Source organism: Pinus tabuliformis, chromosome 2_1 (assembly GCF_031772625.1).
Source record: "Pinus tabuliformis cultivar Carrire ecotype Pingquan chromosome 2_1, CPIR1, whole genome shotgun sequence".
Classification (NCBI taxonomy): domain Eukaryota; kingdom Viridiplantae; phylum Streptophyta; class Pinopsida; order Pinales; family Pinaceae; genus Pinus; species Pinus tabuliformis.
In genome coordinates, this window is record NC_142299.1 from 870,206,022 (window position 1) to 870,231,850 (window position 25,829).

Sequence of the window (25,829 nt, forward strand, 5' to 3'; positions counted from 1 at the left end):
AGGCATTGGGAACCCATGGGGTTGAGTCATGGTGTTTGTTGGGATTTTTGTGCCTTTGGGATTTTGTGATTTGTTTGAGATTGATTTATGGGTTTTGATTGCATTTGGTGCAAGGCCTTGCCACTTTGTTTGTGGTATCGTGTTTCTATTTGTGTTTCATGATTTTATTCTTGTTTGTTTTGTGTTCTTGCCTTTATGTTTTGAGGGTCTTGGGAATTGGTTGGGAAGGAGGAATTTAATGGAGCTTGGGGAGAGTTGTGTGATACCCGACAAGTAATGTAAGGTCCAGATGAAGCGCGGTGCATGAGCAAGGGAAGTTGAAGGTAAGAATAAGATAGTCAGTTGGACTGATTGGTTCCATTGTGGTAAATGGACGGTGGTAGTACAAACATAAGAAAGGTAACTGGAAAGGTAAAGTAAACGGATTTGAGGCATCAGATGCCTTGGCTATGTTGGGAACCATTTTTCTCATTGTTGTGTATGATGTGAATGGATAAAGGGAGTTATCTTAACCTTGACCTTGAGCTATTTGGTAATTATGTTGTGATCATGATTATGTTGATGTCTATATATGTATACATGTATGTATGTATGTCATTGTCTGACAGGGTCGTCAGAAATCATGATTGTTTAATGCTATATATATATATATATATATATATATATATATATATGTATGTATGTATATATGTATGTACGTATGTCATTTTAATACAGGATCATGATTGTTTTATACTAATGTCTATAATTATGTATGTATCTATGTATCTATATCACTGTCTGACAGGGTTGTCAGGGATCATTCTATGGAGGAATGATTGCTTATGCAGGTGAAGGGCATGAAAGAGGTTCCTATTCTTATGGGGAATCAAGTGGAAAGAGTAGCCTCGACAAATTTATAAGGTTAATATCATGTGGATATGAGTTGATAGCATGTGTTTATACTATGCCTATGTTTAAGTTATAAAAAAGTAATGCTGAGAGATACATCAGCAAAATGAAAACAATGTGATCTGCGACATGATAGGATAAGCACGGATGGCAGAGAGACATTGGAAGCAAGGTTGCTTGGTAGATATAGTACGGTCCCTCGATGTGTGGTACTATTGATGTGTATACATTGTATATGTTGTACATGTCGCACTTGTGATGTTGTGTGCATGCAGTGTTGTGTATATATAGTGTGTGTACATGTTGTTCATGCAATGTTATGTACAAGGTGGTACAAATGGTGTTGTGTATGTGTTGTTTATCTAGTGTTATGTACAAATGGTGTTGTGTACATGTTGTATATGCAATGTTGTGTACATATAGTGTTGTATGTATGTTGTATGTGCAGTTCTATGTACATATGGTGATGTGTGCATGTTGGATATGCGGTGTTGTGTACATATGGTGCTTTGTGCATGTCGTATAGGTGGCATTGTGTACATATGGCATGGTGTGCATGTTGTACATATGGTGCTATGTACATGTGGTGTTGTGTGTATTATTGTACAGGTGGTGTTGTGTGCATGTGGTGTTGTGTACATGTTGTACATGGGGTGTTGTGTGTAGGTGCTATTGTGTACATGTCATGCATGTGGTGTTGTGTACATGTCGTGCATGTGGTGTTGTGTACATGTTGTGTAGGTGGTGTTATATACATGTGGAGTTGTGTACATGTTGTGTAGGTGGTATTGTGTACATGTTGTGTAGGTGGTATTGTGTACATGTTGTGCAGGTGGTATTGTGTACAGGTGGTACTGTGTACATGTTGTACAAGTGCTATTATGTGCATTTCGTACATGTTATGTTGTGCACATATGGAATTGTGTGCATGTTATACATGTTATTTTGTGTATGTTTGGTACTGTGTATGTGCATTGCGTAGTCGTGGTATCGTGACATGTGTATTCATTGTGTTGTACTCTATGTACGTATATGTATCATGTTGTGTTTTACACCAGATCTAGGTGTATTTATTGTGTTGTGTGTCATACACTGGGTATAAGTGTAGGTGTTGTTCTGTACACCAGATGCAAGTGTAAGTGTTGTGATGTACATCAGGTGTAGGTGTATGTGTTGTATGTTAGGTGTAGATGCATGTATTGTATTGTGTTTGGTTTTATGCATGTGGTATACACTATGTGTATGTGTATGTGTTTGAAGAGAAGGCACTGGGTGTTTTTCGGGTATGGAAACTGATCCAGTGTGCATACAAAAATGATCGATTAAAGGATAAGTATCAATATTTTATTTCAGTTTTAATTATGCATGTGATCTATGATTCTGACTTATGATGGTTACATGTGATTTATGATTGTGGTTTATGATGATTTCATGTGATTCATGATTTTAATTTATGTTGGTTGCATTTTGAGCTAACGAGATGTGATATGTTTATTCATGATGATTTGATAAAATAGTTGGTTTGACTTGTTGTGACAGGAAGTAAACAGTTGCAAGTGTACCTTTTTGATGAGCTACCAATGAGGTATGATTTGAATTTATTCACATTTATTTTGAATCTAATGGAAATTATGTGCTTGTACAGAAAAGCATGCAATGCCCAATTTGGGATGGTTGAAACCGACACTATGAATTAGCAACATCAGTGAAAGGAATTGGAACATGAAGTAGTATGATGGTAAAGCACTTTATGAGTAGGGCCATTGTGGGACACTAGTACCCAATAGTGTCCATTAATTTCCATGAGCATGCTATGAATGGTATGATGGTTTGAGGTAGGGATATGCCTTCATTTTTGGACTTTTGATGGAAGGAAACCTTGCCAAGGGAGGGGTTGCCAGAGGGACTGTGTAGTAGAGAATGGAATCCCTGCAGAACTTGGAAGGTCTGTGACTGCACGGAAGCGGGTGACCGGTTGGCCCGAGGGACTGTGTACCAGAGAAGGGAAGGTCAAGGAATGTATTTTTTGGGGTCATTAGCATGGCCAGATGGAATCAGATGCACATTAGGAGTGTGCTCTGGAACAATGAGTTAGTAATTTTTCATTGAGAGGATAAGTAGCGCTGGACATTAGATGTAGTTTTGACTTTGGTAGTGGATTCTGGACTTCTTGGGAAGGAAGTGAATCTTGGTACTACTTTGAGGGTGGAGGTGTAAGCCTATGGATTCCCCCTTGTTGAGGATGCAGACCTTGTATCCTTTTATTTGTTGGTTTAGCTAATGTGCATATGTGTATATGTGTGTATTATTGTAAATATTGTATCAAGCTAAATTTATAAAGCTCCATAGACAGTATGATTATTTTATGGATGAATCAAATGTGTATAAGTTTATGTGTGGTTATTATTGTAAATATTGTAATGAGTTGTGTTATAAATCTCCATTAAACAATATGATTGTCATATATTCAGCAGTGGTCATTATAAATACTGCAACGAGTTGTGTTTTAAAGCTCCATGGGAAGTATTTTTTATTTTCATTGATTTGTTGTTTTATAGGTGTCATTAAACACCAAAGACAACGTTCCCCCAAGGGAGAGGGTTATTTAACAAACTTGGTTAAAAATCCATGTAAAAAATATAATACCAAGGTCATGGGACATATTCCAAGTTGAGTGGTGGGAAAAACATCCTAGTGGGTGTTCATTTGATTTATTATGGATAAAGGAAATTTGTAAAGGCAATGGAAAAGGCTTTGGAAAGGCAAAGTGTCATTTATTGGCATTTTATTTAAAATAATGGAAATTAGGAGAAAAGGAAGGTGAAGAGTCACAGGTTGCACGTGAGGAGGAAAATGAAGGAAAATAATGGAAATTGAAGAAAACAGAGGCCTCATTGATAAAAGGCTTCTAAGGATCACTTGGTAGCTTTTGTCAGTTCAGTCTTTGGTTAGTTTTAGCTTGGAGCTCTCTCTCTCTCCTCTACTCTCTCTCATACTCTTGGACACTTAGAGTTTTCTTGGAGCACTCTTGGAATAGTGTGGCATACTTGGGGTTTGGAGAAAGAATTCAAAGGGAAGCAAAGATCAAGCAAGGAAGAGCAGGATTAGCGGCTATAATGGATTTTCTTTGCAGATATTGAGTTGCATGTATGGTTTCCTTGCTAGTTTTGGCATGCATGGCACATGCTTCTGGTTTCTTGGTTAGGATTTTTCATTGGCATGGAGGATTGCATGGATTAACAATGATTTTGCCTATCCTTGCCATTTCTTGAATAACCATGGTGTTGTGGGTTTTATCTTTGTTTTTTGGTTGGTTCTCATGTTCCTTATGGTTGTGGGTTAAGTTATTAGTTCCTAGAATCCTTGGTTGGAAAAACGCTCTGGAGGCCGTGTAATATCTTGGGTTGAGTTACTCATCCTAGAAGCCTTGGTTGGAAAAACACTCTGGAATCCCTTGGTGGGTTGAGTTACTAGTCCTGGAAGCCTTGGTTTGAAAAACTCTCTAGAAGCCTGACGACAACTGTGGGTTGAGTTACTAGTCTTGGAAGCCCTGGTTGGAACAAATGCTCTAGAGCTCTGGACAAATTGGGTAGAGACCAATCTGGTGATGGTTAGTGATGTCTAACCATGAGTTGGAATCATTGGTTGAGGGTTGAGGTTGTTTGGCCTCTGGAAGCCCTAGTTTGGTTTGGTGTTTCTTGTTTTATTTCATGAGATCCCACATTCATGCTTAGAATGTGGCACAGGGGTGATTGGATGAAGGAGAGATTTGGTTCAACCTAATCTGTGGTCGTGTGGTATATGGAAGTCCCTGACTTGGTTGGAATTTTCATATGTTAATAAGTGGTGTTTTCTATTGTGATCTATGAGCATCTGTATTGATTATGATGATGATATTATGGTTGAGTTTCCATGGTTTATATGTTGGTTATTAATGGTTTATATGTTGGTTATTAGCTAGTTATATGTTGGTTATATGATGTATATTGTTTATGGCTCTTGACATGTTTGATGAATATGTGATTGGTTATCAAATGCATGACCTAATAAATGTTGTTGCAGCTACTATGAGAGGGCATTAGACCTTCTTAACAATTCTCAGATAAGTATGAGACCCTTATGTTTAGATGTGTATTTATGACCTGTATATTATATGTTCTCCATGTGTTTGACGAAATGTTTGTCATGGTTGGGCTTGGTTAGGTCAATTCCTTGATCAAGTATTGTGTTAGAAGCTTTTTCTTCATGTCATTTGTTGTTTTAGAAAGTATCATCGAGTTCTGAGTAACGGTTGGAATCCTAGCCCTGAAAAAGTGGCTTAAATCTCTTGGTCTCTAGCACAAAATTGGTTGAAAAAGACTGCAATCTCTCCCTTGTAGGCTTGTGGGAGATATTAGAGGCATATAGTAGCATGGATTTAGGCTTGTGCATGTGACTGGGGTTTTTTCAGTGAAAAGGTAATTTGACTCAGGGCTTGGGCACCTAGAGGGGTGGTTTATATCTTATGGGTCCTGTAGCACTTGAGGAAGGTAATCAAGGTTTTATTGTGTCGATTATACTTCCTTAAGGTGATATAGGAGGTTGAATCATATCATAGTAACTCTTCGTCACATGTTTACCTTGATGGACCAGTTAGCTTGGGTATTGTTGTGGCCACCAACAACCCCCCTCCTTCTTTAGTATTAGCAATAACACTAAACAAGTGGGGACCCTTAGTAAAAAATTCAAAAAAGTTTCATAATTTTTTTTTGTATTATGCTCCTTAAAAATGCATCGCACGGAGCAGAGTGAAACATTTCTTTATGAGCACAATAAAAAACTGCGAAGAAGCGACGCGAAATTCATCGCATCGCATACATTAAGAAGCGCCCATAAATGAAAGAAATCTCCGATGGTTGATATGCGACATCGCATATCGCAACATCGCATAAGCAACACACAATAACTTAACAAATTGCAACGATCTGCGATCTGCGATCTTGCAATAAACGTGATCTGCGATCTTGCAATAAACGCGATGCTGCGATCTTGCGATAAATGCGATCTGCAATCTTGCGATCTCGCGATGCTGCGATGTGAGTCGCAGAAATCACCCATCGAAAATTTTCCTCGGCTCAGCATTCAAGAAAAGCTGTCCCTAAACCAAAAATTGGGCGCACGCCTTAAAGGAAATTAATGAATGTACGCCAAAGTATTCATGAAGGACAGTTTTGTGTTTTTCGAAGAGTCAGTTCACTTTAGGTGTCATGATTTTATACATTCGTAGAGCTTAGAGCTTTCGTGTCAAAATTTATTATCATTACTCTTTTCCTTTGCGTGAACTGCAGGAATAAAAAACAGGAAACAACTAAAGAAAAAGGGAAAGCGTCAATGCTTAGAGAACATAGAAGAGATGTCCTCATAAATAGATACCGCATGCAACAGAAACGCAGATTTCAGAGTATTACTGAACAGATGCTGATATCAATAGGCGATTTGACACTCAAGGTCAAAAGCTCACAAAAGCAGCATGTTTACAAAATTCTGAAGCTTATGCCCAGTAAAGGAAAAAGCGCTAAAGACGGAAAATGCACCAGAAAGGCTCAGATCAAAGAACGGAGGCAGTTTTCGATGCGCGATTAGCGCCTAGCGCTAATCGCGCATCACTAAGAAAATTGTTCAGAAAGCAAAGTCCCCAATTTGCTTAGTCATCCATGAGTCCAGAAACCGAGATAGCAAAAGCAGAAGCAATTTGAGAGAAATTTGGGTTGCTACCAAGTATATACGCAGTAAATTCACCCAGCCAGAGGATGATTCTCAAAAATATCTTCTAGTTTACTAAAAAGTGGTGCCAGCACTCACCATTTCTATTTGCGTAGCTCAAGCAAAAGCAGAAAACAACCAGCCGACTCTTCCCAGGCAAATGTTGCATGCTCACAACATTAAGGAGCAAATGCAGAAACAGTTAGGAATTAGATTCAATTTTTAGAAATAAGTTTGCTTAGATAAAGGGCGGTCATTTAAACCGTATCCTAAATTTATGTAATTAAGTTATTTAGTTAGCAGTATTTAAATCCTTCTCATGCATTTAGGGAAGGGTCCAGAAATTTGTCAAAAACTTGTCCTCAGAACATGCACTTTTGCACCCTCAGAGGAGGTTTTGATGAATGAATGGATCAAGGTTTATTAATGTTTACATTTGATATCTGCTACTGATGTTGCACTTCTATACTCTTGGTAGATATTAGAACAAGGAGAGATAAATCATTGCTGCTTGAAGCTTATGAGTAGGACCAGTCATAAATGGTACTTTTATCTCTTGGCCATTTCTGCTTATATTCTTAAAGTGATATACAGTTTTTAGTTGTTTATATGTTATTGCATGAATGTTTGAGTTACCATTTGGCACTTTTGTATGGTGGAGCTATTTATTTATGTTTGATATATGAATAACTTATTATGCGATATGTTGTTCACAACTGTTTTGCCTAACTTTTTATGCAAAGTGGTTCATCTTAATTGATTTCCATTCTTATGATAGCTGAATGATCTTTATTACCAGTTATTATTTGAAATCTCTTTAGATCGCATAATAGAAGAAATACATCCGGGTTAGCATAGATTAGATGTGCTATTTTCATTAGATTACAATAGCATAGAATTAGATTAAAGTAGCTTAGATTAGAACTCTTAGATCAGCATCATCCAACTCTGCACACACACACACCCTTAGATTGGGAAACTGGTCCCATTATCCCCAATCGGACCCGCTATACCAAACGGATAAGGAGTTTCCAACCAAGGTCTGGACTGGGCGGGTATCCCCCTTGTTGTCGACCCGATTTTCGGGGCTTCAACATATTTGGCGCTAGAAGGAAGGCCTGAACTATGAATGGCACCTAAATCAAAATCTAAATACCATTCTGAGAGTAAAACGCCCTCATCATCTCCCCCGACTTCTCCAGTATATTTAAATCCAGAGTCAGAAGTCGCTCGAGTATCAATCGCTACTACACACCTTGGTATTTCAGACCAATCTACCATTAAACCTCCTGGAGTTGAATCTCTGATTCACAAACTTCAGGGATTTTCCATTTCTCCTCAGAGGTCTGATAAATCTCAAAGCAGTGTGACTTCGCAGTACAATCCTGCTCATCCCCTAACCAGGTTAAAGAGTAAAAAATTTGGCATCCAGCCAACTGAGTTGCCTCTTCCCACCAGGAAAAGAGCGAGGAAATCACCACAAGAGTCTGACAGTGAGACTCTTTCGTCTACATTGCCCATTTCAACTACCTCACCGCGAAGTCAACCACCCACACCTCCATTCCAAACCATCATCCTTCCATCTACTGGATCTCCCACAACCCCTCTTCAATCATCTACGACCATAGTATCCTCATCTTCCCAGCCACAGAGATCGTCTTCTACACTTTTCTCTACTAGCAGCTCAATGATGGCCCAGTCTCCATGGAACAACCCTGGGGCAGTTTTAATGCCTGCGCCCTTGAGTCAAATACCGGTCCATCCTGAGAAATGGATGCCCAAATTCAATCTAGAAGCAGGCATGCTAGCAGAAGAACACATAAACAATTTCATGCTTTCTATCAATCTCAACGGAGTTACTAACGAAGATGCTGTTGTTCGGCTTTTTCCCTATACACTGCAAGGGACAGCCGGGTCATGGTATTTTTCATTACCCTCCAGGTCTATCACAAGTTGGGATATCTTCCATAATCAATTCCTTATCAAGTTTGGTGATGACAGATCAACGGCAACATTAATCAATGACCTATCCAATCTTAAGGCCCAAGCTAAAGAACCTATCAAATATTTCGATTTACGGTTCAATAAAATTCTCAACAAAATTCCCACTGCTTCCCAACCCAGCGAAGAAGTACGATGTGAATGGTATATTACTGCTTTACCATCAAACATAGCAATCTTCGTGGATAGAGAAAATAAAACAACCTTAGTTGAAAACATGACAGAGGCGATAGCAGTAGAGAAACGCGTAATATCCCTGGAAAAGAGATCCGCGATAGAGGAACGCAAGTCTAAAAAAGTCACCTTCAAGGAAGACTCCAAGAAGAAACAAACAAAAGACCCTTTCGATTTGGAAGGATTGCAGAAAGTATTAAAGACCATGTCTAATGAGATGGTTGACATAAAAAAACAGGTAGCAGAAATTTCTTTAAAAAAGCCCTACAGAGCTTTTAAAAGAGGTTCTTCAACGGATGCAAAACCACCCAATGCCATCTCCAATGCTAAAACTGAGGAAGAGGAAGAAGAAGAAAGTGCCACTGAAGGGCAGACCGATGACGAAGAAGTTGTGGAATTACAAGGAATGTGGGATTTCATCCTCCCACAAGAAGAAGATCAAGAAATATTTCCGGTTAGCACACGAAGCAAAAATCAGCTTGATCCTCCCCAAACTACCCCTAAGCAGAAGAGCACAAGCTCGACAACAAAAGATAAAGTCGCAACAAAGAAAACAACCACTAAAGCGACTCAATCTAGCCCAGTCCAAGCAGATCAAACAACTCCATCAAAAACATTGATAGTGTCAGATGAAATGGAGTACAACATTATTGATGACATGAAAAAGACTAGGGCTAATATTACCCTTTATGAATTGAGCAAATTGAAGCATCAACAAAAGATAATGATGAAATAATTACATCCATGACTATTGTACCTTTGCCTACCGCTGTACTCTCTCAAGCTTCCCACAACATGGGAAGACCTCCAACTAACGCGATCAATAAGATTGATCCAAATGATATCGCCTTGATTGGAGGAAGATCAAGATCTCACACTCCCCTGTTTCTTCTCACTTACGAGATTTTCAACAAAAATGTGCACAATTTTTTGGTAGATTCCGGTGCTTCATCGAATATTTTACTTAGATCAATATGTGCTAAGTTAAATTCTCAACCACAAAAATCCGCAGTGCGCATAGTTCAGCTTGATCGATCTCAAGTCGAAGTGATTGGTGAAATTAATCAAGTAACCATAAGATTGTCATCTAACCCGAAGGTATGTCAGGTTATTGACATTCTAGTGGCTGATATCCCAGAATTCTATGGCTTAATTCTTAGCAGGGATTGGTCCGAGAAAATCCATGGATACTTTGCAACCGACTGGTCGCACATGTGGTTACCCTACAACGGTATACCGAATCAAATAAAGGTTGAACGAGAGTTACACCAGAAGTACATAGTAACGGAATTAGAGGGAGAAAATGAAGCGGTATCATATAACAGCAGTATCATAGGCAATTACTCGGTAGATTCTTTTCTCGATAATTTCAATGCTCACACATCACCTTACTCAGAAAATTCAGTTTTGTCCCAAGTCGAAATTTTTTCCCAAACTGATAGTTCAAAGTGTGTTAATTTTGTAGATAAACCTGTAAATACATATTTGTTTTGGAAATTATATTTCGATGGCTCTAAATCTAACGAAGGAGCAGGAGCAGGACGCGTTCTGATCAGTCCAGAAGGAAACAAGACCATGCTTATGTGTAGACTCGAATTCAATTGCACAAACAATACGACAGAATATGAGGCCTTGGTGCAAGGCCTATACAAAGCAATCGGGTTAAACGTCAAGTATCTTCAAGTCTTCGGAGACTCTGAGATTATCGTCAAATAGGTACGTAACACTATACATTGCCTATCAGGTCATTTAAAACACTATCAATCTTTAGTACAAGATCTGACTGAGCATTTCATATCATTTAATATCTCTTCAATCCCGAGACTCCAAAACGCAAGCGCAGAACTTTTGGCTAATGTAGCCTCTAGGCTTATTCCCTCCGAAGATTTTAGTCCAGATAGATTCTCAATAGAATTAATCTTTAGACCGTCCATCCCTGACAACATTACAAATTGGAGAGTATTCAATGATGATCCTGATATTGTAAATTTCCTCACTTCTGAAGGATCCTACTCAAATCAGATAATTGACGAAGAACATCACGATCGACAGATACAACAAAATAGCACTGATAATGCTATACCTAAATCGGTGGTTAAGTTAGAAGACTTATACGATTTGAAAAATCGGTTTAAAAGGTCTACCAATTCAAAGCTCTACAGTCCAACTCTGAATTACGAATTAGTAAACCTAGGAACTAAGGATAAACCACAAAACGTTAATCTAGGCATAGGCCTAGCCCCTGAATAAAAACTAGCATATATTTGTCTTTTGAGACAATATAGAAATGTTTTTGCCTGGAATTACGATGAGCTGAAAACGTACGACACTTCTATCATTCAGCATACTATTCCTATGATTGACAACGAAAAACCTGTCCAACAGAAACTGAGAAAGATCCACCCCAATTTAGAAAATTAGATAAAAACTGAGCTAAATAAGTTATTAAAAGCCAGAATAATTTTCCCCGTCAGACACTCCAAATGGGTCTCCAATATGGTACCCGTTAGAAAGAAAAACGGAGATATTAGAATCTGTATCGATTTTCGGAATCTTAACAAAGCCTGTCAAAAAGACAATTTTCCTCTTCCACCTATGGAACAGATATTACAGGCAGTAGCAGGCTCAGAACTGATGTCTTTCTTGGACGGATTTTTAGGATATAATCAAGTGTTGGTACATCCTGATGATCAGTTGAAAACCACATTCAGAACTAAATGGGGCACATATGCATATCAGAAGATGCCATTTGGTTTAATTAATGCTGGTGCTACATTTCAAAGAGCCATGGACATCGCATTTAAGGGTTTAGTCAATAAATCTGTAGTAATTTATTTGGATGATATAACAGTGTACTCCAAGAAGCGAAGCGACCATCTCAAAGATTTAAAACAAATCTTTCAATGATGTTTAAGGTATGGGATTTCACTCAACCCAAAGAAATCTTTTTTCGCATTAAGTGAAGGAAAACTTCTAGGATTCATAGTGTCAAAATCCGGTATTCACATTGATCCTGACAGAATCAAAGAAATCTCTGAAATATCTCTACCTCATAATAAAAAAGCCATGCAATCTTTCCTTGGTCAAATCAATTTTGTAAAGAGATTTGTCCCAGATTTTTCACGAATTGTGTCTCCTTTGCAAACCATGATCAAGAAGAATTCAAATTTCAAATGGGGTCAAGATGAACATGAAGCATTCAACCTGATCAAGCAAGCTATTATCAATGCTCCATCTTTAGAAACCCCGAATTTTTCAGAATCTTTTGTTTTATACACATTTTCCTCAAAAGGATATGGGCGAGAAAAGAGCAAATTGGATCACTGCTTTATAGGAATACGACCTTGAGATCAAACCAACAAACATTGTAAGAGGTCAAGGCTTCTGCAAAATGTTGGCTGGAGCATCGCAAATCTCTGATTTCATCCGAAGAGATACAAATGTATGAGGTAAGCCTAAATGATGCAGAATCATTGTATGCTGATATCATTTATTATCTTAAGAATGGGTATGCTCCATCACACCTGGATCACACTAAGAAAAGAGCTCTGAGATTGAAAGCTAAACAATATCAACTCATAAATGATATTCTTTTTAGAAAGAATTATGATTCTGTTTTTCTTAGATGTCTTGAAAAAACTGAAGCTGAAAAAGTTTTGCAGGAACTCCACGATGGACCAGCAGGCGGACACTATGCTGGAGATGCTACTGCACATAAAATTTTACGTGCAGGATATTACTGGCCTACGCTGTTCAAAGATTCACACAGTTACGTGAGGAAATGTCAAGTCTGCCAAACTACTGCTGGAAGACAAAAGAAGCCGTCCCTGCCACTACAACCGGTAAACATCGAGCAACCATTCAGTAAGTTGGGCTTGGACATAATAGGTGAGATCGTTCCTCACTCTTCTAAGCAGCATAGATACATCCTCACGGCAACAGATTATTTTACTAAATGGGTAGAAGCAGTTCCTCTCAAGACGGCTAATTCTGAAAATATTATCGAATTCATAGATCAATTTATAATCACTAGGTTTGGATTGCCAACGGCTTTAATGTTTGATAATGCATCATAATTTTCTGGAAATGCAATGACTGAGTTTGCACTTAAAAGAGGGTTCAAACTAAAATATTCGGCCAATTACTATCCGCAAGGTAATGGGTTAGCTGAGTCAACAAATAAAAACCTAATCAGGATTATTAAAAGAACAGTTGACCAGAACCAAAAGAATTGGCATAAAGCTTTGGTAAATGCTTTATGGGCAGATAGAATAACGAAAAAAGCTTTGATCGGCACTTCTCCCTTTAATTTAGTTTATGGGAAAGAAGTGGTTCTTCCAACTCACTTAGTCATTCCCTCTTTGTCTTTAATACAATACATTGATGAAGTACCTACTTCCTCCATACAACTAAGACAAATGGAAATAATTAAATTAGAAGAGCAATGAGAACAAGCTAAGAAAACCCATGCTCATCATCAAGCACTAATAAAATCCTCTTTTGATTCAAACATAATGACCAGAAAAAATTTTCAGATGGGAGATTTAGTTTTAAAATGGGATAAGGCTCATGAAGAAAAGGGAAAACATACAAAATTTCAAAAGATGTGGCTTGGTCCTTTTCAGATTGTTGAATTCATAGGTCCATCAACGTTTGTCTTACAGGATTTAGCAGGTAGAAAGGATTCTTTGCCTGTTAATGGAAAAATCCTTAAAATATATTTTCCATAGAAGATTATTCTTCTATTTTGTAGAATAGTTTTATTTTTCTTTCCTTTCTCATAATAAAACCAGTTGTAAATGGTTACTACCGGTATTCACGAAAAGACACCAATTCTCTTTCAGATTTTGAGCTTTTTGCTTGTATAAATAGAAATTTTTTGAAAATCTGATCTTTATTATTGAAAAATACAGTTAAAAACTTTAGCCTAGATATGATACTAGTTTCAACTTCAAAAAATTTGATGAAAGCAACCTTTAGCGAAGAAATTGTTTTATATCAGCACAATGAAAGGTATCAATAACAAAATAAAGATTCTCTGTAAAAATGCTGTTTTCAAACTCTATTATTGTCATCCAGAGCTTTCTTAAGGAAAACAATGACTTCCTCCCTGTTAAAGAAAATCGCAGCATTCAGAGGGACAATCCAAGAAACACTATATCTCAAAGAATAAGAGGTCTCATCACGAGCCGACTTATCATGATCACAGATATTATAACTTTGCTGACTTTTCCAAACACTGTCCATCAAAACAGGGCAATGACTCAAGATTGTTGAAATAAAAAGACAAGGGGTCTCATCACGAGCCAGCTTGTTCAGCAAAAGTGTAAATCAAGTGAATGACTGTGTCATAATTTGGCTACCAAACCAAGACATTGTTCTTTAAGAATAAAAAAGGAAAAAGTGTCAATGTGGATTTTTCTTTGAAGGTTGTAGATAACCTTAAGCAGGATAAAGGATCATTGTTGGGTAACAGGTAACCCTGTCGAGGCTATGGACGCCTGCTAGCAGCAGAGGCTCTACCTACGACAAACGAGCATATTTTAAAGCTAGCACACAGAGAAGACTTTATTTTATCTTTACAAGACCAAGTAATGGCTGATATAAATATAAAGACAAGCTTGAGGAAGCAAACAATTAGAATAGAAAAAAAGTTGAAACAAAATATCATTGATAGAATAAGGCATAATGTACTCTATCTGTCCATAACAAAGTTTAGATTTATTAAATTTTTTTCCGTTTTGGAAGTTTAAAAAATTCAATAGAAAAGCAAAGATAACTGGTTCTTCCAAGTGAATCGCTATTGTTGTGGCCACCAACAACCCCCCTCCTTCTTTAGTATTAGCAATAACACTAAACAAGTGGGGACCCTTAGTAAAAAATTCAAAAAAGTTTCATAATTTTTTTTTGTATTATACTCCTTAAAAATGCATCCCATGGAGCAGAGTGAAACATTTCTTTATGAGCACAATAAAAAACTGCGAAGAAGCGACATGAAATTCATCGCATCGCATACATTAAGAAGCGCCCATAAATGAAAGAAATCTCCGATGGCCGATATGCGACATCGCATATCGCAACATCGCATAAACAACACACAATAACTTAAAATTGCAACGACCTGCAATCTGCGATCTTGCGATAAACGCGATCTGTGATCTTGCGATAAACGCGATGCTGCGATCTTGCGATAAATGCGATCTGCGATCTTGCGATCTCGCGATGCTGCGATGCGAGTCGCAGAAATCACCCATCGCAAATTTTCCTCGGCTCAGCATTCAAGAAAAGCTGTCCCGAAACCAAAAATTGGGCGCGCGCCTTAAAGGAAATTAATGAATGTACGCCAAAGTATTCATGAAGGACAGTTTTGTGTTTTTATAAGAGTTAGTTCACTATGGGTGTCATGATTTTATACATTCATAGAGCTTAGAGCTTTCGTGCCAAAATTTATTATCATTACTCTTTTCCTTTGCGTGAACTGCAGGAATAAAAAATAGGAAACATCTAAGGAAAAAGGGAAAGCGTCAATGCTCGGAGAACAAAGAAGAGATGTCCTCATAAATAGATACCGCATGCAACAGAAACACATATTTCAGAGTATTACTGAACAGATGCTGATATCAATAGGTGATTCGACACTCAAGGTTAAAAGCTCACAAAAGCAGCATGTTTACAAAATTTTGAAGCTTATGCCCAGTAAAGGAAAAAGCGCTAAAGACAGAAAACGCACCAGAAAGGCCCGGATCAAAGAACGGAGGTAGTTTTCGATGCGCGCTAATCGCGCATCGCTAAGAAAATTGTTCAGAAAGCAAAGTCCCCAATTTGCTTAGTCATCCACGAGTCCAGAAACCGAGATAGCAAAAGCAGAAGCAATTTGAGAGAAATTTGGGTTGTTACCAAGTATATACGCAGTAAATTCACCCAGCCAGAGGATGATTCTCAAAAATATCTTCTAGTTTACTAAAAAGTGGTGCCAGCACTTGCCATTTCTATTTGCGTAGCTCAAGCAAAAGCAGAAAACAACCAGCCGACTCTTCCCAGGCAAATGTTGCATGCTCGCAACATTAAGGAGCAAATGCAGAAATAGTTAGGAATTAGATTCAATTTTTAGAAATAAGTTTGCTTAGATAAAGGGCGGTCATTTAAACCGTATCCTAAATTTATGTAATTAAGTTATTTAGTTAGCAGTATTTAAACCCTTCTCATGCATTTAGAGAAGGGTCCAAAAAATTGTCAAAAACTTGTCCTCAGAACATGCACTTTTGCACCCTCAGAGGAGGTTTTGATGAATGAATGGATCAAGGTTTATTAATGTTTGCATTTGATATCTGCTACTGATGTTGCACTTCTGTACTCTTTGTAGATATTAGAACAAGGAGAGATAAATCATTGTTGCTTGAAGCTTATGAGTAGGACCAGTCATAAATGGTACTTTTATCTCTTGGCCATTTCTGCTTATATTCTTAAAGTGATATACATTTTTTAGTTGTTTATATGTTATTGCATGAATGTTTGAGTTACCATTTGGCACTTTTGTACGGTGGAGCTATTTATTTATGTTTGATATATGAATAACTTATTATGCGATATGTTGTTCACAACTGTTTTGCCTAACTTTTTATGCAAAGTGGTTCATCTTAATTGATTTCCATTCTTATGATAGTTGAATGATCTTTATTACCAGTTATTATTTGAAATCTCTTTAGATAGAATAATAGAAGAAATACATCTCGGGTTAGCATAGATTAGATGTGCTGTTTTCATTAGATTACAATAGCATAGAATTAGATTAAAGTAGCTTAGATTATAACTCTTAGATCAGCATCATCCAACTCTGCACACACACACACCCTTAGATTGGGAAACTAGTCCCATTATCCCCAGTCGGACCCGCTATACCAAACAGATAAGGAGCTGCCAACCAAGGTCCGGACCGGGCGGGTATCCCCCTTGTTGTCGACCCGATTTTCGGGGCTTCAACAGGTACATGTGGGAGGAGTGTGTTATTCGCCTTATTCTGAGCCAACCATACCTCCTCGAAAATGAGTAATAGTAAATCTCTGAAGTTTCTAGTTAGAGGAGAAGAGTTCCATCTTCTCCCAAGACTCCTCAATGATATCCCCAATTCAAACAGAATCATGTCACAGGACTGAGTGACAATAGTTCTAGACTTGTAGAGTGAATGAACAATTTTAGAAGAGGTGGGTGAGTGTTTCTTCATTCATATTTCACATTACACACCAACCTGGGCCTATCTTAAATCTTTGTTGCATGACATCCCAGTTAGGGGCTTTATTGCTTAGCACAAACCACATAAAAATGTGATATTTTGTCAAACATTTAACTTTCAAACAACCTTCCACCACCATTTTTGTTCAACCAATGCTCTTCCCATATTCAAATGAACATACCCAAGCTTGGGGGAGTAAGAGCCAAGAGGACAAAATCCATATCAATTCATCTTCTCTACATGCTAATATAATATGGCCGTCTCTAAGCACTTCCAAGTAGTTCGACCATACTTCCATGAACTCATCATCTATATCTAGATCAACTATAAACTTCCATCCCTCGCTCCAAATAGTAGAAATAGTTGGATTTTCCAAATGAGAGATCTTTGAAATTCCTTTGTCTCTTAGGAGGTTGACAAGTGGTTGTGGTAATATAAGTCTCCCTCTACTTCCTGGCCACGGGTCCACTCCTATTCTTGCCTTGTTTCCATTACCTATTCTCCATGCTAAACATGTATCTATAATATCAAAGGAGTTCAAGACATCCCTCCATCTTACCGAAATATTAGTCCAAGACTTTTCCTCCCTTATTATCCACTCTTCTAATGGGGTCAGTGCAATGTATTTTTAAAAAACAATTGTTTTCCACAGCCTTTGAGAATTCAATATCCTCCAACCACATTTTGCTGCCAAATATTTGGAAAAGATAAAGATATTTTTTAACCCCTAGCCTCCAAGAACTTTTGGCAAAGCTAGCTAATCCCATCTTACCCAAGGGAAGGTCAAATAATCCTGATGACCTGTCCATAATAACTTGAAGCATAGCTTTATTTCCGTTTCTAAAGTGTATTTTGGAATCCAATCTAGAGACATCCAGTATAACATAATTTCATCCATAACTTATTTGACCAAAACTGGTCTTCCTGCCCTAGATAACCACCTATGAATCCAAGCCTTTGACCTTTTCTCTAGCTTCATTAGAATCCAATTCCAATCCTCCTTGTTGTAATTATTTGGTTTTAGGTGAAATCCCAAATATTTTAGACAGTCATCTAAATTTTGAGTCCAAAAGGAAAGTGATCACTCAAATGTCGAATCCCTCTTTCATCCAAGTTGAAAAAATAGTTGATTTACGGTCATTAATGATCATTCTAGTGGCTTTCCCAAAGAGGGGTAAGATTTAAACAAGTTTATCAACACCTCTAATGGAACCATTAGATAAAATAAGAACATTGGCAACAAAAAGTAGATGTGTAAAAACAAGAGTTTGTGCTATTATTATTCCATTGAAATGTCTTCTTTGTTTTTCTTCTACCAACATTCTACTTCGACCTTCCACGACCAAAAGGAAAAGGAGAGGGCATAATGGGAATCCTTGTTGAAGACCCCTCTGAGCATGAAATAATGGAGATGTAAAACCATTGATAAGCAATGTAAAAGATACATTTTGGAGACAACTCATAAACCACATGACATCATACTGGCTAAAACCCATAGGAGTTAATAGGATCTTGATATATAGCCAACTAGCTCGAGCATATGCTTTTGAAAGATCTAATTTTAGGAAATCTCCTTTCAACTTGTGAATTTTGATGCCATATATACCTTCTAATGCCACCCCTATTGCTTCATGAATATGTCGACCTTCCAAGAAACCAAATTGTTCTTTTGCGATAGATTTAAATAAAATTTTCTTCAATCTCCTGGAAATCACTTTAGCAATAACATTATAAATACTATTACATAGAGAAATAGGGCATAATTCATTCAGGGTTATAGGGTTATCCACTTTTTGGATGAGGGTAATGGAAGTATAATTGAATGATGGAAGGATTTGATCCTCTATTCTTGAATATTCAACAACCCTTAAAAGATCCTAGCTAAAGATATCAAAAAAGCCCAAGAAAAATTTTACTGACTACCCATGGAACTTGGGCTTTTGTCCTTCCAAAAAGAGTGTAGAAACCCTTTGAGTTCTTCCTTAGTGACCTCCTTCAAAATTTCCTCAATGTCCTCCTCCTCCATAAAAATTGGGAAGGAATAAGCCACTTGGATGATTTCTGTAATAATTACCCCCTCCAACGCTTTAAAGAGATCTTTAAAATGATTCTTCCCTAGCTCATCGAAAATTTTGAAGCTTGTGATGTCCCTATTTCTCCTATTCATTAGGGAAAATAATGTTGCACATATTTTGTCCCTTAGTGAATGCCTGAAATAATTTTTCTTTTTAATCCCCACACTCCAATTAGATTTCCTTACTTTTGAGTCTCCAAGTTGCCCCCTTAGCCTCTAAGAGATTTTATTTGATCTATATCTTGGATGCCAAGGTCTGACAAACTTTAAAATTGAGAGAGAGGAAGAAACATATGAATAAACTCTTTGTTAAAATATGTCCTTTCGCTACATTTTCATGGACAAATATGTCCTTTCACAAAGTGAGGCTCATTATTTATAATATTTTTGGTGCCTTCTTGACTTACAATACCATGGGTGGATACCATGGGTAAATATCCTGGGAAGATGCCACTTTCCATTCGAAACAATCCTCCCCCCTAGGAAGCAATGGTCCCCATTTCATGAAGTTCCATCCTAAGAAGCTTTTGTCAAATATGAGCCAATGAAGAGAAGGGTTTTGTGTGGTTGACCTATAGTTGTGGGTTTGTGGATGACTTATAACCATAACCATGATGAACAAAGGTCCAAGGAGAGAGGTGCCCTGGAATGCTTGTGGGCCAACTGTGATACTAACAATGTATGTCCTAGCAAATAGACTTCTATGGCAAGGATTTTTTGTGGTTAACCCATAACCATGGGTTTTTGGGTGACCCATAACCATGATGAATAAATGTTTGAGGATAGAGATGCCCTGTAATGCTTATTTTCCAACTGTGATGCCGATGGTGTATGTCCTAGAAAATTGATTTTGATGGTAAGTGTTTGGTGTGGTTGAACCATAACCTTGGGTTTGTGGGTGACCCATAACCATGATGAATGAGGGTCCAAGGATAGATATACCCTATAATGCTTGTGGGCCAATAATGATATTGATAGTGCATGGACCAAGAAATGGGCATCGAGATAATTCACTTGCCGATCTTCCTGGTAGAAATTTGGTGGCTTGTTTGGTGGCTTATCTATGTAAATTCTCATAGGAACCATTGCACTAAATCTATCAAGATATCCAAGTTGTTCTGCTATGCTTAGATAAAACACCTTTTCTAGGTAATCCATCTTAACCTTATAGGCTAAAGTTGGGTCCACTCCTATTTCTAATTCTCTTGAAGCTAGCATGAGTTCACCATATGAATGTTTAGTTTGTACAACATTCAATGCCCCTGACATAGCATGCCTAACCTTCATGGAAAGATGAACTAGAGTTTCCTTCCTTTATTTTAATGGAAATATAACAGGAATATAATCAACCTCCATAAAATTGTTGAATAGGGTAAACATGCAAAACATGAGCTTCCATAAATATATTGTGCCCCGCGATTGTTAAAACTGTACATGGGGGTACTGAACAAAAAAAGGTTAAACCCAAAAACCAAGAATAAAAGCACCAAGTTGAGAGAATACTCATGTGAAATCATTACATGAAATCTTTCTTTTTATTTCATCCATAACATGCTTTGATGATGTTGGTGAAAATATATCCACATAAATAACCTGCATGGTCATGATGGTTGTTCCAACAAGCATAATTGATCATGAAACTACGAGGAAACAATACTTGGAAAAGGTTCATAATAAAACAAAATTGGATTTGTATATGATACATGTTTCGACACAAGTATTGGTGCAACTTATCTTGAAGCAAGCTTCCCAAATTGTCATATCTAGTAATACCTAAAGCAAAATAGAATACAAGAAGAGCATAGGAAGGTGATGAGCATGATCCAACATCTTCATTTTGGAATGGGTTTGTACCTATCATTCTATCCTTTACTAGCCAATTTGGTGGCCAGAAACCCAATTCCTAACACCAATCCAAATAACACCAACTTATCTACAACCAAGGGTGAACCCAATGAGGGAGGTTTGTTACACATAAATGAAAAAGTATTGTGTTTTTCATTGTCAATGCTAGAATAGTTAAAATAACTGGAATTAAAATTATATATCTCTTCTATATTCATGAAGAAGATGTAGATATTATTGCTTTAAATTTGAAATGAAAGCAAGAACATATGAGATGTTGCAGACTAAATTTCCTCTTGGTATCCATTGGAAAACCCTCCAATAATGTAGGAGAGAGGCAAGAATAGGACCACCATTGTGCCCATGATAACATCAGGCTAAAACATTATGATTTTGTTCAAAACATTCACTGTATTATCTAGCTTCCTTTAGCTTGGGAACATAATCAAATATAATGAAACAAATACCAGAGCTACCAGGTCTACCAGAGGTACCAAACCATTGGCTACAACAATATATAACAAATTCAAGATAATTTGGAAGATGAAATAGAAACAACATATATGGGTGAATTAATTTTCGAGCCTAGATTCCTTGAGGGCCACTCTCCTCCCACTCGAGTCCTCCTCCTTTAGCCATTGTTTTAGGAGGATCTTGTGACTATAAAATTATGCGATTTGTTGAAGTGGGTGTGACAAGATGGCACTTATTTATTTTTCCTTGTAAGGGATCATCATTAGGGATGATTTATTTGTCCAGGCAAGAGGTCATCATGGTGGCAGATACCAAGGGCTCAAATATCTAGAATTTATTGAGGGAAGAGAGGAAATGGCATAAATAAAATGGGAAAATTGAAGGAGAGGTGGAGCAGAATCCAAAGGAAACAAATGGAAAGTATGATTTGGAACACCTCTCTACCTCAGACACGATGATGGCCATGGTCATGTTTAAGAACATTATGTGCTCAACCACACCCTCAAACCTTAGCATAGATTTGGTTGCGACCTTTGAATCCTTGATCGGTGCCTTGAAAACAAATCCATGATGTAGTTGTAGTTATATGTAATTTAGAACTTGTCCCCACTATTTTCCATCCTAAGATTCACCTCACAAACCTTAGTCTGAAAGAGTGGCACATTTTTCTTCCAGCAGAAGGGCATCACCTCCATGAGCATCACCAACCATCTCTCGCCCAGGTCACTAACGAGCTTCATATTGTCAATGATGACCATGAACTTGCAGAAGTAGACTCCACCATCTTCTCTCAGAGCAATGCAATGTTATGGACCTTTACAAGGTTGAGCTTTGCATTGACCTCGTCAACACCGTCGATGGAAATCTCAATGTTAGGATGCTAGTCAAACATCGAGAGTGGGATGCCTAGAGACATAACTTTCTTGGTAGTGCACTTTGAGGTTGGGACACCCACGATGTCTTTTAGCTCCCCAACCTTCATAAACTCCTTGATTCTTCCCACAACAAAGGAAATGATGGAGCTAGTGCCCATTCCCAACATTATTATACTCTCCAAATACTTGATGTCTTTCTTTGCAACCAATACCTTCAGTCAATCCTACATCATAATGTTGGTCGACAAGGACTTGGTTCTCACTAGTAATTTGCTGGTATTTAGGCTCCTGTTGTGGTTAAAGTGGAGGTGGGTACTGGAATTCAAGGGCTTTCAATTATTCAATTCCGAGGAGGAAACAATGAGGGTAGCATAGAAAGTGTAGTGACTGACATGGCCAAAAATCCCTGAAACAAGGGTTAAATTTTTAACAAATCATAAATAATGACCATCGAATCCTCCAAGCTTGTTTTAGAGCCTCTTAATTTCCCTATTTTGGATTCGAGCTCTTAGACTAGCAGATTCATCTCAATAAACTTGAAAATTCAAACAAACGACCTTCAAAAACCCTTACCAACCTACTATGCGTATCCTAGTTGCCATGGATTCGCAACTTGGCCCTCATACCATTGATCTAGATCTTGGGGACCAAGATCTAAGAAACTTGAACACTGAGAGAGAAGAAGAAAACATATGAAAAACCTATTTGTTAAAATAAAGGAAAATAGTTATAACTACATTGTTTTGGAAAAATATACCCTTTCACAAAGTGAGGCTTGTTATTTATAATATTTTTTTGGTGCCTTCTTGAATTACAATATCATGGGTAAATACCATGGGAAAATGACACTTTCCATTAAGATCATTCTTTTAGCCTCCAAACGGAGTAAGGCCTCCTTTGACTCAATGGTTATGAATTCTTCACTCCCATCATTGTAGTAGGATTAGAGCTTCTTCTCCACTTCTTTGAGTTCTTGATCCTCAGTGTGTCTTTTCTTGAAGGCCTAAACCTTACATTTTTTTTTATAAGTTTAAGGTTGGCTTCAAACTAACTTGCTATAAATCCACCAGCCTGAGCATCAAACCCTTTCCAGTTCTTTTTAACAAGAGTAAAAAAATTCTTCATATTTCAACCAGTGGGACGTCAATTGAAAGGGCTAGCAGGTTTCCCTTTGTTAGATTCAATATTTGCATACTGCCACTAGTGATCAAATATGCTCTTATAAAGTGGTCTTAGGGTGTCAAAGTCAATTTTTTTTCATTTTAGTGGGTCTTCAGGTAAAAATTTGGTCACTGGGTATTACGTCTAGGATTTGTTTTCACTCCTTCCAAAGTTTTCCAAGTATTCGTCCATGTTATCATTCGGCTGAGTGTACCATAATTCAAAGATTTTTCATCATTATTTCAGGTTCCAATGGGTCATTTTACACCTTATTTGTGCTTCAGTTGTGCTTAGGTAAGGTTCATTTCCCTCTCCTAGGGCTTTGAAGGTATTTTTTCTTGGATGGTCAAATCATCAACAAAACTTGTATCCTGATGCTCATACACCTTCCCCTATCCTTAATATACCTTCTTAAACACTTCCCATCACTGATATCCCTCAAGTTCAGCATTTTCCCACAAACCCTAGCCTATTGCTACAATTTGACACTTTTCTAGGTTCGGCTTGCATTTTTCCCTTTTGGACCCCTTCCACTCACTCAATCCTTGAGATTCCACTTTCCCCTGCTTCCTAACATCCCTCCCTAATTCCTGAATTTTTCTCAAGAAATCAGAAGCCCCTCATACCCTTCATTTCCCTTCATTTCTACAAATCCCTTGTTCCACACATCGGGATAGGTGATGTTTCTGAGCAAGAAAAGATGAATTTGACAAAAGTAAGAGAGGTTTTTGTCCACCATAGACCCAAGAAGAAAAACCTCCTTCTGGTTTTACACAGGTCTCATGGTTTTGGAGAAATGTCCAAAACATCATTTGCCTCAGGAGAGTTGATGCACTTCTGGAGTTAGCTTGGGAAAATAACCTTTCTCCTAGCTGGAGTGACCAAATGACTTTCTTGATGAGTCAAATGATAACTAGACATAGAAATATTTCCAATGAGATATCATGAGCTCAATTTGGAGTTGAGGAAGACCTCCACCAGTTGACTGAAACAACACTCTGCGTTCTGGCAGCCTCATTCTACACATTTTGACCAGTCTTGGGAGATTGAGCTTTTGGCAGGGCAAATGAGCTCCAAACTAAAAAAATTCAAGATTTTCTGGAAAGTAGACTCGACAAGCTTTCCAACAAGCTATCCTACACTCAATTTGGACATTGGGAAGGCAGTCAAAAAGTCATCTTGAAGTGGCACTACGTGTCCAGGAGGTGGCACTGCGCATTGAGAGGTGGCACTGCGCATCTATAGGTTGGCGCTGCGCATTGAGAAGATTGCCCTCCTTTCCTTCATACAAGTAAGTTTTCCTCCCATACTAAATTGTTGGTTTGCATTCAAACTTTTAAACATAATTCCCCATGGAAAATGTCAAACCCTAAATTCTCCCTTGGTTATGCCTAAACCCTAAACCCAAATTATTCCTCCTATCACCTATCACTAAAACTATAAACTCTTTCCCTATTACCTTCCATAACATCCACATCCCTTTATCCCTCTTCCCAAAAAGAAATATCTCAAACAAACCAAGCTCTCCCTCTCATTTTTATGATTCCTACTCCCTCATTCATTTTCTATCCCATAAGGTCATCTCCCATCCCCTCACTTCTAAATCACTTTCACTCATTCCCTTCATACAACCTCAAGCCTTGCAAACATGGACAGGGGAGACATTTATTGCTCATGACATCTTCAGGGGTCCTCAAATTCCTCCACCAGCATCTCAAGAATCAGGAGGACCTTCTAGCAGTGCTCAAGTAAAGAAAGATGAGAAGGCCAAAGACACTAAAGCCATTGAGGTGCCTAGTACCTACATGACATATCATAGGGGCACAAGGATATTGTTTGCAACTGATAGGAAAGTGTTTGCTCCACTGGGTATGGAAGTGGCCTTGCCTTCTTCATCAACTCATAAGAAAATGCTAGCTCCACAGGATGTGGAAGGGGCTTTGCCTTCTTTATCAACACAGCAGGTGTTATCACCAAAATAGGAGTTTACATTGTTCCTAGTCATGGCCTTGGATAAGTGTCAAGTCATCCTATGTTTTAATGGGTAAGGTGATAGGTTAAGAGTCTCAAAGTTTTCATTTTTCATATCCAAATAAAGCCTAACAACCTTATTCCATGTTTCATGAGTCTTACGTTCTTTTTAGAAATTCATAGTTTAAACCATTTTGAAAATTTTTGGAATTAGCCCCGAAACCACATTTTCGTAGTGCAGACAGTGTAAAATGTTTGTTTTGCGCTATGAAAACGTTGTTCTTTTCGTAGCACTTTTCCCTGCGTGCTACGAAAGCGCAGATTCATAGAACAGTCTTGTCAAACATCAAAACGTTAAGATTTCGTTAAAATTTTCATTATTAGATGTCAT